Here is a 10,832-nt window from a genome sequence, read left to right on the forward strand (position 1 = left end):
AGACTGAAACATGTTGTTTGCAAGCCTTACGGCTGCTCCATTTGTAAACAAGCATTTGGATGGCTATGGTGTCCTGTGTGACTGCGGTAATCCCAATTTTGAGTGCTCACATCCGGAACACTGTTCATGTCGGAAGGAAGCAGGGGAAAAAGACAGATTCTGCGACAGATATTTATAGAGAGAGTGGGAGCAACTACTGAGATGACGGCTTGAAAGGTTATGGAGCAAGAGGGAGGGTCTGTCTGGCATTGTGGGAGAATGACACTGAGTTGTTGCGAGCCACAAACGGCGAGCTGGTGGAGAATAAAAAAAAATAAAAGGAGAGCAATTGAAGATGGAGGATGTGCTTTACTGTTTGTGTTGACCTTAATTAAGTTCTGCAGCTCTTATTAAAATGACTCGCAGAAGCTGGAGGGGGCATGATGTTGGGTGCGCCTCGCTCTATTTCTGCTTTTCTCATATGCTCTTGTATTACCAAAATCATTCTGTCACTCTTCCTCAAATCTTCTTTTAAAAAGAATGAATTATATACATTGAGGATTTTTATCACCACTGCCAGTCAAGGTGATTTTCTCGAATGAACTTTCAATAATGATGAGTCAGTGGAAAGGCTCAATTCCCTCTTGGGAGAATTTTGTCACCAAGGAGACAAAAAACTTCCCTTCTGTGAAGTCAAATGTGCTCAAAAGTGCCTTTTCCGATGTTTCCAGCGCACCAACCACTTGTTCTCCTGACAAATCAATTGGCCTTACGACACCGACTCTCTGCAAGGCTCGAGACTCCCAGTGAGGCACCCCCCCTAGCTGTAATAACCGTTTCCTATCTACTCGTATCCACTCAGCTCCACTGAGACCGCATATTATATCTCCACTCCAGCATGTCCTAAGTCAGTCATACAGGCAGTGGCTGGACATTCTCGTGTGAGACACTGCCTCCTGAACGTGAAGTCCTGCGGGGCAGTTGATGTATGGACCAACACGGGTTGATTTTAATGGATGGCCTCTCCTCCCTTCACCGGGCCAATCTCGAGTTACTGTCACACCAGGCAAGTGTGTCGAGGAGGATGGATGGCGGACTGCCGTGTTCGGGATCGTGTAGGGAAAAAAATATTGTCTCGTGGATACAAGGCTGATGGGAATCACAGTGGCACATCCTGCAAAGCGGTGTGTTTATAGGGCCTGAGCTGTCAGCAAAAGGGATGCTGTATGTGAAGAAAGGCGTTAGTGACAACTGTGTTGCACCTTGGTATGTGTGAAAAATATTTTCTACATTATTTTATATTAAGTTTGTGTGCATGCTGAGTGATTTGTCACTTGCTTCAGTTTGAACTATTGAGTCAAAAATACAATTTGAAATGAAAACAGGATCTCACGCTGTATAGAATAATTTGCCACACTGCAATTTAGTTTGTCACACCAAAAGAAAAGACGTTTGGCACAATCTGCATAAAATATAAATCACTGACAATGTATAGCCAAAGTCATTATACTCTGCCATTCACACGCAAAAGCAACATGTCAGGCCGTACAAAAAAAAGCGTAACCGATCGTGCTTTGAGCTTGTTTGCCATGCCATCAAATTTGCATTCGTGCAGCAACTGAAATTGAAAGAAAAGAAAAATCAACGTAGACAGACAGCTGGAGGGACTGTTTTTTTTTTTTTTTTTGGAGCACAGTTATTATAAGACTATCTCTCAGGCTCTGGTTATTGACAATGCTTAGCTCATTCTCAAAGGGTAATATCACGCCTACTGTACTTGCAAGTCACATTCAATATTTGTTATTCTTCCTACTTCTGTAGGAGTAGAATTTTAATAAGTTTTATTTTGGCATGCAAAGGTTTTGAGTCCTTGTCACTGTGCTGCAGGTTTTATCTTGGTTTGTGGGATGGCGTCAGCCTGGCAAATGTGCCTTTTATTTTCCAGGGATTGACAGAAAATGAAGTTGGTAGTTAAAAGTGCGAGTTTAGGGACTACTGAGTAATTATTAGTACTCTAGAAAGTACCTTAGATGCAAAACGAGCTCTGTGAGGCTACAGTAATGACCGATCAACAAAGTTTTGTGTTTCCCTGCAAAGCACAGATAGTCTTCTGTATATTTCATTGAACACGAGGCATGAAATAAAATTCTTTGCAGATTCCGCCTCAACGCCTCCAGCATACTTCACTCACCACTTTGAAAGTGTTCTGGAGTCGATAGAGGAAATTCACAGAAGGAAGAACTGGAAGCTAAAGTTTCATGTTCACCCGAGGAACTGAGTGAGGATCAATATAACAAATTTAGTGCAGTATTTCTCAATCGTCTGGGCTGTTTGTTTGTTTTTTTTGATGAAAATAGAAATAGGGTTAACAAGTATGTTTATGTTTTCCTGAATACCTTCAATTCCCAGACAAATCATTGAAAGATCATCACATTCAGCCCTCATTGATCGATAATATTGTGACTCTCTGTCGGTGTGTTCACAGCTACAGTGGGGGGGAAAAAAAATCACGCTACTGGGTGTTATTTTTCAAGCTGCAGCGCTACAAGCGTTTCAATGTTTAATGTACCGTTTTGTGCTGACTTAAGCAATTGGAGTCTTGCAGTGGCGCTGCTCATGCTATCAACCAAGGCTGCACACAGGGTGCCTGATCACCAATATTGTGAAGAAATGCCGAAAACAGCATTTTGAACATTAAACCAATGGAAACAATCCTCAAATTGATTTGTCGATTTGCAACCATTCCCGCAGATCAATGCTTCAAATAGTCATGATTGCTGTGATGGTAAATTAATGATGCAAGTCTGGTTTGAACAGAAACAAGACATGTTCATGATGGCTACAGGCGAAGTGAGTTGGGGTTGCTTGTGGAGGCAGACATGCTCATTATTGGGTTATGATAAGGTGAGTGACTGATGGGCATGTGTAAATGCTCCTCCAGTTGCTAATGTTGAGGGGGATGGACACGAGGTTGAGTCGATAATTGGGGCGAGATGTAAAAGTCCCTGTCACTCATCATCAGCTTTATTTAATGTGCTCCGAGACAAATGCAAGATGAAGCATATAGCCTTGAGAATGACGAGACACTCAAGTAGTATTCAAGTTGACATTTTAACACCAACTATCTTTCTGTGTGTTGTTTTCACCCTTCACTTGGAATACTACATGATACTTGCAAATAGTATCTTTTCAATTGATTTTATATTTTGTTTTAAAATTCAGCATTGCAGAAGTACAGTACTGTGAAAAGCAATTGCTGCTCTGCGTGACTTCAATTGTTTCTTTTAAATTCTCAACCTCAAAGAAAAACGAAGCACGGATTTAGTAATTTCATTAATTAAATAATTTATTGACAAATTAATGTATTCAATAATGTTAAGTATAATAATTACAAAAAAACAAATAATCAGTAACATAAATGATTTATTCATCAATAAAGTAACTAAATTCCTTTTTCAAGGTTGTCTTCTGTTCTGTGAAGCTCTTTCTTAGTGACTGTATTGTAATATGTTTATTTCATAATTGTTATGAGAATAAAAATAAAATGAGTAATAATGAACCAGATTTTCAAATCTGTATCTATTTTTGTGTTGCAGGTTTACTTGTTTACTTTTATCTGTTACAATTGTCTAGAAAAGTTACTGATGCTATTATTTTAACGATTATAAAAGGATCAGACAGATTACCCCAAAACTAAGTATTTTCACCAAGCGTTTTATTTGCCGACATGTCCATTGATTTTTTTTTTTTCCTTCTTCTTTGCCAAATTGTGACTTAGAGCTGACACTAGACAAGAGTTGATGTAACCCTTCTCTGAATAGACTGACACCCAGTCAGAGATGACACATTGCCTTCCCGTCATTCTCATTCACACCTATGACGAATTACAGATTCCAATCAAGCTAATTATATTTTGAGGCTGGGGCAGCAGGGAGGGCAATGTAACCAGCTGAGTGGTGGATGTGTGGTGACATCAGTAACCGCTGGGCTACTTTCACAACATGTTTATTCACTCTCAGACATAATTGTTTGTATGTCAATGTCTATTTAATTCATTGTGTCATGATATTCTAATTGTTTAACAAATGTATGTGTGAGACAGTTAAAGCAATTCAAATTTGGTTGCTGACATGCAATATCATCATGCATGTGAACAGTAACACAAAAAAAAAAAACAAGCACAATAACAACTTGCTTCAATTTCAGTAACCATCTAATGCTTCAAAACAAGCAATTAAAAGCTGCAGCCACTGAACAAACACTCCGAGCAGACTCAATCGCTTGACAAATGTTTGTTGAGATTGTTTAATCAGTGAGTGATTCGCAGCCAGGGCGCAGTGGCATGGGAGTGTGCAATGAGGGCTCAACGTGGGTGCTGCAGGAGTTTGGGAGGTGAATTTGTGAGACCTTGTAAGGGTTCTTTAATATTTTGCTAAGAAGTACCCAAGTGAGAGGTTATCAATGTCAAGGATGTATGAAATCCTTTGGTTCAAACATCTCTGAGCTGAGGTTAGCTTGTTCATTAAAAATGATAGAAAGTCATGCCAGCATTTGTATGCTCTTGCTTTTCCAATTTCCAAGTTGTTAATTAAAATCGCAAGCTAACCGGCAATTGGGGTCTTGTATTGCTTGACATTTGATGATTGCAAGTTCTTGACTGTTTTCACTCCAGCTAAATTGATATTGCAAGTTCTTGACTGTTTTCACTCCAGATAAATTGATATTTCATTGAAATAAGTCGTATATAATTTCATGGTTGTGCTTAGTTCTACCGAACGTTTAAAAAATGAACTCAATGTGCATTTAAATGGACCCTCTGTTTTACTGATACTATTGCAGTGTAATATGTTAATCAGTCCATACATGTTTGTCTTTCAATCAAACTAATTGTATTGTGTTGTATAATATTGTATCTTATGCAACCCCAGATGCTCTCCAAATATTTAGCTTCACAGCCAGACCTTCTCTCTGCCCACTGAGATAGATTCCTTTATTGTGAGAGTGGTCTCTTACTCATCGTCCAGTATATAGATGGAAAGGTAGCAGCTATGCCTGCGAGGTACTAGTGTGCAAGACTGAGAGGTTTATTGCTGAGACTTCAGGCTGGACTCCAGAGGCCTCCTCGGTGTTAATTGAGATGTAATGTGATTTGTTTTGCCGGCCCTGCATGCAGCCACTCCCATTCCATTGAATCCTACCCTGTGCGATTACGCTCACATGGCCTTTATGCCTGTATGACTTAAAGAGCCTTAACTGGAAAAGATGAAATGATTATGTTAATACTCAATACAAAGTAACCAATAGCCATTTAAACTGTCTCTCTTTACACGCTGGCAATGCCACAGTGCACTTAGGACAATTGCTTGAAATGAAATATAAAAATCCACATTCTTAACCAAAGGATGAATGTGTTGTAATATAATTTTCAGGTAATTGTTAATTTATGCATTTTTTTTCTGTGCTTTTATCATTTGGCACCGTTATATAAATGCAGATAAGTCTGCATCATGGAAAATTTCCGTTTGTTTTGGCATGAAATTCCGCTTTGGTTTCCTCACGCTTAAACCATTTCTTATTGCTTGTGCAACAAAAAATGGAAAGTGCAACGGCCAACCCTTTAATGATCTAATGTTCACAAATATGAATAGTATACACTTATTGCGTCTCAGAGGAGTTGGCAATACACATTGCTGGAATTTTCAATTTGACTGAGAAAGAACCACATGTAGGTCCAAGGTCTTACAATTTTTTATCACTATCCACCATATGTTTGTGAGCGGCCAAACTGACCATTCTTAAATGACCTTTCTGCATTAGATCCACTACACCGCTGTTCATGAATATTTAATGTTAAAGCAGGCAGCTGATTTTGCAGCTTTACCAAAACAAACACACTTCAAGTGGTAGCTAAAAACAGGGAGAACACGAAAAGACCAGTGATGATTAAATTCTTCTCTGATCCACTAAGAAACAGAGAGTTAAATATGAACTAAAATAAACCTTAAACATGACACTGATAGCGACTGTCTTGACTATAAATTGGTTACTTTATTGAGCTATAAATAATCCTCCACAAAAATTCCTCCATCCTACCAATTTTTGCAGGTATACTGCTCACTTATCTTGTTCAGGGTATGAGGGATCGATAGTCTACGTATGCCAGCTAATTAGCGCTGAAAGTTCGACTGCAACGTGAACTTGTCAGGAGTAAAACAAATACAAAAAACGGCAAATACAGACATAAAGTCATTGAATCCGCGCAAGGAAACATCAGTTTCTCAGTATCAGCTTGAAAGTGAAGTCACAAACAACATCACATCAAAGTCTTTTAGTCTTCTGTTTGTAAGGTGAAAACAATCAGGCTCTCATATCTGTCTGCCAGCATTCCGCATCTCCGGCTTGATGAGGAGGCAGCACAAAGGCAATAAGTGTGTCACGATGAAGTGCGAGGGTGACACAGATGGAGAGAGCTTCGAGCTGCCTTCAGTAGACGTAAAGTGCCGGGAAACTGCGGCACCAGCAATGTGCTGATTTTTACTTAGTGGCACCATGCGTAGTTCATACATCAAAAAGTTAACATCTGAAAAAGGGAACAAGCACACAAGTTTAGACGAGTCAGCAGCATCAACTGAGCTGACAGGATGATGAGTGAATGTAAATTCAGTTCAAACTTTTCACCTGTAAATCAGCACAAAATGATTACAGAAAATGTGTTTTATTAGAAATATACCCATCCATATACATCCATTTTTTTTTTCCATCACTTGGCCTCACGAAAGACCCAATCTGACTGATTAGTTATTTAACTAATGATTATTCTGCCCATCCCACAAATGTGCCCACACAAAGGTATCAGGATGAGTCAGAAAGTCCAATACAAATTCCTTGATTTCATGTTTGACAATAACACATCAACCGATGTAAAAATGTAAATAACGTACTGTCTAAAAGGCTCAGCCACCCCAACTTGAGGTGCGCCTTTAAATTTCCATTGGTTTTAGGTAGTGAGAGGCACTGAGGAGGAAAATAGAGCCTGTGCTGGGGCAGTGATGCAGAGAGCTGATCTCATTGATAATACATCAGCAGAGGAAATCCATCAGGACCGCATTCATTAAATGCATGAAGTAGACATTTATGCAGAAAAGTGAGTGTGGCTTCTTGCTCTGAGCCTGTGACGGGGCTAAGTGGGGACTGTCCTCGCCGGGGTGTCACAGAGTACAATTGCTCGGTTCTCCTCCATCCCACAACCACACAAAAGGATGAATCATTCATGTTGTTTGGTGACCTCGTCACCTCTTTTTATCTCCACCTACTTATTGAGCATTGAGTTAAAAGTGGAGGAGCACAATATGGAATCATTACCAAACGTGCTTATAAGAAAAGTCGTGGTATTTCTCTTGCTTTGTTGTGTGTTTGACCTTTGAAAATATCACAGATTAAATCTTCAATTATTTATGAAGGCGAGGGTTGGGGATGGGATGTTTCCATCTGGCATTCTTATTTCGAAAAATTGAGTTTTTGCCTTTTTTTTTTTCTTTTTTTCAAAGGTTTACCGTGTCATTTGCCCTTTATGGCACTGCGCCGTAGAACATTACCTCCCATGTGCAGCAAGATTATTTTAGCGGTGACCTGTTTATAATTACCCTTAGTATCGTAAACATTTATTTTTTTAATCATCTAATTCTAATATGACAAAAACCAAGAGTAACAACAGAGGAGAATAATTACAATATGACATCCCTATGAGAATGATTTTTAGCAGTGTTTGATATGCAAGTAGTGTTTTTCATCTGAGCCCCAGAAATGTCATTGAGAGACACTTGGGAGGCGCTGAACGTCTCAATTAAAGCATGTTAACATGCATCATTCCATTCACCCCATAAGATGAAAAGGCATCATTTAAACGGATCTACAGTGTCAGTGAGAATACATTAGTGTAGCGGCCTGATAATATAACACTCCAGGGACTGGAGTGTCTGGCAAATGTAGATACAGTCACAACTTAAGATGCAGTATAATGAAATTTAAAATAATGATCAAAGATTCAAGAATTGTTTATTTTTACTGTAAAACTGCAATATACATATCCTTATTCTAACACTATAACTGCAGTTCAATTTCAATACAAGACAAACAAGTCTAACATCCACACTTGATTCCCCCAGTTGGATGACCCAAGGCACGTTTCACCGTAAAGTCTGATTAGAGCACAGGTGTCAAACTCAACGCCCGGGGGCCAGATATGGCCCACGTTATCATTTTCTGTGGCCCGCAAAGACAAATTGTGCATTAAATTTGTCATACTAAAATTGCAAATTTAATCAACTTTTAAAAATCATCTTTTTAAAATATTTGAAAAGTTTCCACTAGTCTGATTTGAAAAAACAATTGTCAGTTTGTTTTGTAGCTTATACTGTATATAATGAGGCGTTTATTTATTTGGGTTGACAGTCATAATGGCCCTTCGAGGGAAACTATGACTACAATGCGGCCCGCGACAAAAATGAGTTTGACACCCCTGGATTAGAGTATCAGCATGAAGGTTAGATTGTCTTCCTATTAGAAATATACCAAATTATCAGAGGTGGAATCTTATTAATCAGTGTACCTGGTGATCAATCCAGAGTGTATTTCACCCAGGGATGTAGGCTTCAGGTGAACTTTAACATAATAAGCGCTACAAGATGGAGGATAGTCTTCCATCTCCCTTCTATATTCATTGCATGACTATACAGTAGTGTAACCTTTGCATGACATTCAAATACAATATTTCATTCCATGCTTATGTATACTTTTTATCTCGCTCTATTCGGCATTTTGGATGCTTTATTCCAAAATGACAACCTCCTTGTCCATTTGCAAATGACAAATTGTAGCTAGGGTGCCCCTTTTTGTTTTATAACCATTTTTGTTGAACTATTGACAACTGGGAATAAATGTGCTCAATGCGTGAACGACAGAGTGGCATCAAACTGTGGAGGCTGATGTAGGACAGCCTCACTACAATTCAGCATCATCCTCCAACACAAATGTGAATGCCAATGTAAGATGCTGGAGATTAAAAGAATTAGTTGGAATTTAAAGCAGCCTCCCAAAAAAAGACTACATTTAAGTCTTTCAATGACCCAGTTTTGTGACATCTATCCAGTAGATTAGTTGCTCTGGAGGCATCTCAAAATAATGTTTTTGAATGTTCAGTGTGGATATGTCTGCATGCAAAGGATTGTGCACGCACACACAGAAAACATTTTTGTCTTTTTGTTTGTAGGACTTATTTTCTCACTCGTATTTGTTGTAGATCTCATCAAAAAACAGTGGCCTAGATATAATTAACCCCCTTCCGCCCGAAGGAAATAAAGGCATAAAAATGCCACAGCACCCTTCAATTTGCCCTGTGTGAAGCTGCTCCCCATGTTAAAGTCAAGTGTCTAATAGAAAGAGATATCACGGCCTTCCTTCAGCATGTCGGCCCGGCAGCACAGTCTGCAAGCACTCTCAGAAACGTAGCAGACAGGTGAAGGGAAAAATAAGCTTGTCTTGCGGCTGGCAAGTTTAGCCACTGAAGCTGAAGCCTCTTCTATTGTTAAATTTAGTTTCACTTGATGAGAACCTTTACTGCCTTTAACCATGGTTTGCATTTCCCTTCTCTTTTACAATGAAGATGCCAAAGAGGAATACCCTTTGTGTTTAGATAATATGAGATAAAATACTGTACAAATGTAATTGGAGTTCAGGTTTAACAGCTGAATGAGTTTGCACAAATCACACTGCATGAGAGAATATTCACTAGAGCAGAAGATCACACTTTTCTTTTAATGTATTAGTCTAATTTAATTTGAGTTTTCACATAATGCACATTAAAGCAGGAATTATGTGTACATTTTAATTACTTTCAGAGCAAAATGGTAACTGAGATCGTCAATTGGATATGCCTGTGATTTCCGCTAATATAAGTCAGGCATACATTTTCAAATGCAGATCTACTTCTTGGGTGAAATGATTAATGAAAACGTATTTGTCTATGTTTATTTTATAGTTTTTACAAATACACTCTTTTTTTATCAGTGCCACAAATTACAGTGTTACGGACCTTGGGGACCTTGTAACACTGTACTTAGAATAATAATGAACATAAGTTGTCATGAAAAGATGCTTTTTGCTCATGCATGAATCCCATCGCATGCACGATTACTTAGATCATCTGTTGCTCAAATGCTCACAGCATGTTACGAAGTGGACATAATGTCAGCGAGGGAAAGCTATTCAAAGGTATTTAATGGGGATTTGCATGGTTAAAGGCGCAGATGAGAGGAAATTATCATCAGCGTATAATGATTCATTAAAGTCCAATTCATTGGATTTCAAACCGCACTCAGTTACGTTAGGCATCCGAGCCTCTCAATTTCTTGTTAGGCACAATGATGGCAACATCGGCTTTGTCCTCGAGGGTTGTCTAAAGTGCACATTTTTGGAGCATCTCCATTTGTACTTGTATTGCATTCATTTGCATGTACCGCTTACTATTGTCTTAAATTCCATTTCCTGCTAATAACAAGAACAGGCATTCTTTTTAATATGATTCTGCCCTTTTGACAAAACGACAGGGGTACTCTGCAAATGGTGTTTTTCAATACACTGCAGAAGTGCTGATGTGCCAATTTCCTCCACCTCCCTGCGGGAAGTGGGGCCTGAGAGAGGGGAAGCAAAAGCAGAGTTAAGTGAGAGCAAAAAAACTCCACATCGGGAAATCAGAGCTTTCAACAAGCCTTTTGTTATCCAATAGCTGCTTTCCAATAGTCACTTTGATACATTGATTTGCTGATTGGGTTGTCATGTGTTTTATGATTATCATG

This window comes from Syngnathus acus, chromosome 15 (assembly GCF_901709675.1).
Source record: "Syngnathus acus chromosome 15, fSynAcu1.2, whole genome shotgun sequence".
NCBI classification, from domain to species: Eukaryota; Metazoa; Chordata; class Actinopteri; order Syngnathiformes; family Syngnathidae; genus Syngnathus; species Syngnathus acus.